We start from the raw sequence: 7,114 nt of genomic DNA, 5'->3' as shown, positions 1-7,114 counted from the left end.
CACAAACACCTATTCCAAGCCATGCCAGAGTCAACCAGCAGTGCTTGCTGTCTCTACCAGGGCCTGGTGCAGCATTGCAGTTTTTGGGATTGAAAGTCTTCATCTCATTATCAAGTTCCCATATTAATTCTCCCAGCATCCTATATCATGATTCAAGAGCTTTTTAAAGATGAAAGAAGGGGGTTGTAAACAAAAAAGACTAAATTTCATGATGAAATAATCAGGCATTGAAAGCAGCTCCATGGCTATGAAGGCACCTGCACTTATCTAAGAGCAGAGGAGAGTGCAAGCAAGAGAAGACTGGCAGAAAAGCAGATAGAGGCAGATAAGCTCTGGAGATCAGCCAGTCTTTCTTTTTGGAACATAAAACATCTCATTTCAATCCTGGAGGATGTGATTGCTCCTGTGGCTTGCCATCACTATTGAGTGACAATAAGAGAGCTGGATAAGTGACCAGTTGACATGGGAGGTAATACAAAATTAGGCTTTGCAGTGAGAGAAGTGAACATGCAGTGAGGACAGTCATCCACTAACTGGAACACTTCTGAGTACTCACAGAGCACTGCCCAAGGGACATTTTTACTTCTTGTTCCCCAAGCAAACTGCACAGAATCATTTAGTTGCTAAAGCACAATGATTTTTTATTAAGAAAGGAAAAACCAAGTCCATTTGACACGATATGAAGAAATAAGCTGAATTTAGAGGGAAAAAATGTGCTTATCATTCCTTTCCTTTCATTTTGTATTTTCCATGTAAATTGCATGATATTGTACATTATGTCATTGTGAACTACAACACAGAACTGGCAGGAATATCTTTGTCTGGAATGTAAGCACAATGGGAGTCTTGAGGCATCCCTCAGTCATACACAGTCATATAAATTACATATACATGTACACAGTCATATAAATTACTATACACATACAATACACCTATATTTTGAGACTAATAAATACATATGACAGTATGTCTTATCATTAAAGCACTGTTTCTGGAGCAAAAGGACAAGATTTTAATTTATTTGTAAGATTAGCTTTTGCAATGTGCAATATGGCTACAACAGAATTTTTACCACAAGGAAAATCACACCACTGTACAGTTACACTCTCCATGCTGGATTGAATCACATGTATTGTTTATGCTTGCCACAAACTGATAGGATTATTACTGAGAGACATCTACAGGTGGGAATTGAACGTGTTATTATGTCTTTAAAACAAGAGATCCTGTCACTGATGTCCAAAAGTTTTGTGCTGAACACAATGCCTGGTTAGCTCCTGACTAGCTCTCCATTGCTCCACTCTCAAGGCAGAGGACTGTGGTGCTAAGGATCATTTTTAGATCCCTGGGCTCAAGAGAATCTTGAACAATGGACATTCTGATTCAGAGGGTCAGTCAGTCTGAATGGATCTTAGGGAGCACAGCCAAGGACCAAGAACAAGCATTCACTGGTGCAGCCTTGCTGATCGAGCTCTGGTGTGGAGGCAGGATGGATCATGGGATCCAGGGCACATAGAGCTTTCTGGGTGACTGCAGACCTGCTTTCCCCCAAGAGTGCAGTTCAGTCTCTGGGTGCAGGCTTGTATTTGCTGGGCCAGGATTCTCTCATTCTCTTTTATTTAACTCTGTACTCCCTCAGCACTGGATTTTAAATAAGCTTATAATCAAAATACAACATAAACGTAATAAGAAAGTCTGCTTATGGATTTAGTATCACATATCCAGCTGTGATATATTAAAGAATCCTAGTCCTTTCAGCAGCCCACAACTGAGTTAGCCTCTTGCAGAAGCCTAGGGACAGGACAAGGCAGCTGGTGGGTGCTCAGGTCACTGTAGATGACATTAGGTGAGATAGAGACGTTGGATTTAATTTAGACAAAATGCTTCTTTCTACAACAGTCCTCATGATATTGCTCCAACCCACTTTTGACATGTGGGAGATCCAGAGACACACTGGGAATGTTGATAAGGTAGTGCTGTTGGCTTTTACATGCTGGAAAAGGAAACAAATAGTATATAATCCTACTGTATAACAACAAAGTTCAAGTATTTATCCCTGAAAAATGCTGGTGGGAGCCTTGTCAACATGAGTTGCTTAAATAGAGGCTTCAAATTTTGAGTGATCATTAACCTTAAATATAAATGTTAATTTATGACCTGCATTTGTATCATGAAATGCTCACACTTCTGACAAGTGTGAGAGTTTCCTGACCTTACTTTCTGAATTAGATTTGCTGCATGTTGGCTGCCAGCTGATAAGTGAATCCAGTCATCTGTTCTTGCATTGGCTGTTTTGGGACAGCAGCTTCAGGTGCTAAGTCTCAAAATTGGCTCTGTGCAATTTTAGACAATAATTGAAGGGGTTTGTTACATTACCTATAACTATCACACATAACTGCATTTCCAATATCCATTGGGATGTATCCACTGTCTTTGCACACTAAGGGATCACTGAGTTACAGAGTCCTTCAAGAAAGTCAGATGCTAATTTAGCATATTTCCAAGATGTTTGTCCATGTCTGACAGGCATGACCCACAGGAGACTTCCCTCCCTGTAGAGAAGCAACTGGGAGTCAGATTGGAGTGTCCAGGGGGTTGAGACCCCTAATGCTTAGGCAGTTAAATTCACAGAACCCTTAGGCTATTTTGGCCCCAGATTAGCCCCTACACCCCAGAAACAACCCCTCACAGCTTCATCATCAACCACAAAACTCCCTGGAGCAAACAGCAGCTGCCATCTTCACACAGCTTTGTGACCCTCAGTGAGTCACAAGAAATTCCTGTAAATTAATCTCAGAATTTTCCAGTTTGTTACAAGGTTTACGGCAGAGATCAAACTAGAAGAGCACAATGAGCAAAAAAAAGAGTCATTCAAATGATGACAAACAAGCTAAAGAAATAGCTGCAGTTATCTAGAAGTATGTCTTTGTGGATTACAAAAATGAGTACTTTTTAATAGAAAGGTGTGATTTTGGGTCATGTTTGGCAGGCTATTTACAATAAAACTCACCAGCTATGCAAGAAAAAAAAAAATTATACCTTCTTTGAGAAAAAAAATAGGGAGCTTTCTTCTCAAACTTTTGATCCCCCAAACAACAAAACACACAAATGCTTGGCTTCAATCACATGCTGAAGTTCCCATAAGCAGTGAAATAAAACATAATGGGACTTCAGACTGTTTTGAACCAGCTACAAACTTAATTTCCCATTGAATTCTGTTTCAGTTATGTTTCATCAAAAAATAAGAAGGTCATGGGGAGAGAGTTTTTAACTGGTTTTGGTATTTCTAAATAAATTTATTGAATCAGTCAAACTGTAAAATTTGGGCTTCAGAATTCCCTAAACTGAGTGGTCACTAAAAGTCACAAACTTCCTGGTATGACAAAATCACAATTTAGGAAATTAGCAAAGTCCAGGTCTAGTTTATGGAGAACATTATTACCGGTATTATTCAGGTTATGTTTTTTTAATAGTTTATTTGAGCAGAGAGATTCTGTTTTGCCTCAATTAATTTTGAAAATCTGTGTGGCTGACTGTATGGAAAGGGTGCAAAATATATAGTCTTACATAAAACCTGGAAATAAGCAGAGATACATGTACAAAGTGAGCAGATTATTTCATTATTTTAATTTGCCAAATTTTAAATTTGGCATATATGTCAGTATTTATCCTGTAATTAGTAGCTAGTGTTACAGTTGAAAGAATAAAATAAATGATCAGCCTGAAGAAAATCACCTTCATAGAGTGGCCATTTAGCCACCAAAACTCAGAATCAATCATGGCTCATTGGTTGAATGCCATGTTAATTAGGGTATATCTCAAAAATATTTAGAGGCTCTCTCACATGTGAAAACACCACATCTGAAGAATCAGAGCTGTCAGGTAGGTCACAGAGCAGTTAAATGTTCAGAACATGGAGAAGTGAGCAGGAACTCCAATCTCAGTGCTCCACAATCACATGATAAAAATGATTGATATTCCACAAGTTGAACTCTGAACATCATGTGCAAAGATAGCCTCAAGAATTCAAAGCTTAGACAAGATTCTTTGCATGTTGATTGATGGCCCTGTGTCACTCTGGTTTATGGGTTATGACCAATGGAGACTTCAAAATGAACTAAGCCAAACATTACAGCATCCTTGCTCAGTGAAGCAAGGATGCAGGACTCAGAAACCAAACTGTTCTGTCAAAAAAGAAAATATGTAGCTCAAAAAATCTGTCAGACTTTCAACACTTTTGACAGCTTCCATATTCAATGCATACAAAAGAGACTAAGAAAAATGCAATCAAAGCATCCAAAAAATTTCTCTGACATTAAAAATCCCTAATTTGGTATAATAGCCTTAAATAATTCACGCATCTCTTTTATGTAGGTCTCCCTGTCTTGGTTGCTCTTTAGAAGAAACATCTTAATTGAAGTAAACAAAAATAAATTCTCCTTATACTGGATAGCCTTAGAAACTGTCCTTACATACAGTACAAAGCTATGATAGTACTTCAATGACACTGATGAACAGCATATTTTAAAATATACTGAAAAATAGCTATATTTTAAGCACACAAATATCAAGTGTGTTCATCTGGTATTAGGGCTGTCATTTCTTGTGACAGGAGGAATTTTTCTCAGCATCTAAAATGAGATGTATATTAATGGTCATAATTACCCAATCTTTGAAATTCAGCCATAGTCGTTATAAGGACATTGCTTTGTAAGATATTTGCTGTCAATTTGTAATCTTCTGTTCTTTAATTTCATTAGGAATCCATGTCTGAACATCATTCTAGTTGAAAAAGAAAAATCACATGAAACTGGATTATTTATATGTTGAATTTTTTTAGCATTTGAAAAGCTGCAAACAGCATAGAGTTTATGAACTCTCATGAAACTCAGCAGAAGAGTTTTAGGTCAGACATAAGCAATATAAGGAAAGACAACTATCAAAAATTTATTAAAAAATAAGTGGGCATATTTTCTTGATTTTATACTGAAGGTACACTTAAAATATTTGAACTGAGATTTAGTCATCAGTGGTGACTTTCTAGGAGATATTTTTCAAGACAACTAGAAGAACGAAGAATGAACATTGTTACAAGGTAAGAACTTTTTAATATCTCAGAAATCATCCTGTCACACTTTTGCCATTCATACAGTTTAGATCAAAGCACAAATACCTGACTGGTCTTTTCTTATTATTATTCCTATAGCATTCTTGCTTCATAACTGTTTTTACTTTAAACTCTTCTCTTCTTGTTGGGAAAAACTGACAGCTGGATCTTGTCTTTCTGTCTTGAAGATGACATGTGCAACCATGTACCTCAGCATCCCAAGGAACAAGGCTGGACCTACAGGTACAGAAAGTATGACACAAAGTACACAGAGAGCCAGAACCTAATGTACCTCCTTTACAATCTCTGGACAAGAAGATTGTTCTTTATGAGAAATGGCATTAAGCAGAGTTGGAAAAGTATCTTGTCTATATCATATTGCAGAATTTTCAGATGTCTGTAAGATTTCTTAAAGCCTTACACATTAGTTTTTAATTCCCCACAAAGCTAGTGTTCCAAATTAGCTCTTTCATTAAATTCATAGATATAATACTCTGCATTTTTATGGAAGCAGAACTCTGGCATACACTTTAGAAATTATACTATTTGTACAGAATATTTTTTCAGACCTCCTGTTCAGCATTCGGTTGGACAACAAAGATTTAGACTAAAGAATTTTGGTTATTTCTAGATACACATTTTCTTTTATATCGATTACAATTCCTCATATATTGACTTGTAGGTGTGGTTACTTACTATGTGCAGTTCCAAATCCATTTTATTGATAGCCATAGGTGAGTCTGTATCTAGCTTGCCTAAATTCAGGAACTCAAAGTGGTGCCTACATTAGAATTCTAGTTGCTTTAGCTGGCTCACTTGTCAATAAAGAGAGGTATTAGGCAACTCATCTGCATCTGAGTGATGATGCACTGCACGTGGTTTTACATGCAGAGTGAAACCTTACACCTGACAAAACAACCAGTTGCTACTAATATAGGGAGGAAGTCCTGTCCAGCATATCTCAATCAGTTAACTTTAAAGTTAGCAAACTTTACCTGTGTAGTACTCCATCCTGACAGTCCATGATTGGTGTCTCACATCTGTGGTACCCTGATGTAAAAGACATCTTGTCAGACTCTACCAAGACAAACTGATTTTTTAGAAAAGGTTTTTCTAATCATCTTTACACTATACAAGAGTTACACTAGAACAGAAGAAATGCACCCACAGGCTGTGTAAATACAGCATGAAACACTTCAGTATTTGTTTTTGTTGCCATTGTATCTTCAGGGAAAGGTAACAGGCATTTTAAGTCTAAAAGACACATCTTAAAAGCTAGAGAGTTTCTTTCCCCTTAAAGCTGCCACAAGGAATAGCATAGTTCTTAGCCTACAATGTAACACTGAAACACGGGTCATTTGTTTCAGAACAGTCTTAATTCTTCAAAAATGCGAACACCGCTATTTGTTTCTATGCCAGTGGCCTGAAGGAAACAGGTTAACTGGTTTTTTGACCTTTGGGAATAAAAATACATGGCAACCTCAACAGACTTTATGAATACTAGATCTACTCCTCTCCACCAAGCTATATAATGGAGCAATTCTGTTGGTATGAATAGTATAGTCTCCAAAAGAATGCTCAAATGAGAAGCGAAACACATTCACAGATGTGAGCAGATTATCTATAAGAAGAAAAAAATCTAGAGGAATCTTTAAAAAGAGAGAGAACAAATTTTCCTCTTAAATGTTTCCACCTGAATCAGTTCTACTCCATCACAACAGGCAAGCTCAGTAGGACAGTAAGGCATCTGGGTTCCAGCTGTTGCTAATACCAGGAAACCTCATCCTGGTACTCATCCCCAGCTGTTGAATTGCTCTTCTGGTAAAGAACTGGGAAGAAATGCAGATTTCAACCTGTTTCAACCCAAGCCCCAAGAATCTTCAACCACACAAATGTCTTTGTGATGGAAAATGTGAACAGGCTTTTCAAAATAAATACATAAAATATCTTTAAAATGTCAACCATTAAGGATGCACCATTGTAAATTAAAGTTTGCTTCCTGTATCA

At 37.3% G+C, this 7,114-nt stretch overlaps 1 long non-coding RNA gene across 1 annotated transcript; it reads right to left on the bottom strand.

Annotated features, from left to right (window-relative positions):
• Positions 1 to 1,329: 1,329 nt before the first annotated feature.
• Positions 1,330 to 5,331, bottom strand: LOC148184815 (uncharacterized). Its single transcript, XR_015772038.1, has 3 exons — positions 5,174 to 5,331; positions 4,666 to 4,782; positions 1,330 to 1,993 (listed from the first exon to the last, which is right to left on the bottom strand). It is a non-coding gene; the product is annotated as an uncharacterized LOC148184815 (long non-coding RNA).
• Positions 5,332 to 7,114: the final 1,783 nt, after the last annotated feature.

The sequence above is a fragment of the Pseudopodoces humilis genome, chromosome 2, assembly GCF_049639895.1.
Source record: "Pseudopodoces humilis isolate 2021_Gansu_Grassland_sample_001 chromosome 2, ASM4963989v1, whole genome shotgun sequence".
Classification (NCBI taxonomy): domain Eukaryota; kingdom Metazoa; phylum Chordata; class Aves; order Passeriformes; family Paridae; genus Pseudopodoces; species Pseudopodoces humilis.
Note: the sequence above shows the minus strand (reverse complement) of the source record. Positions and strands in the feature narration are given on the sequence as shown.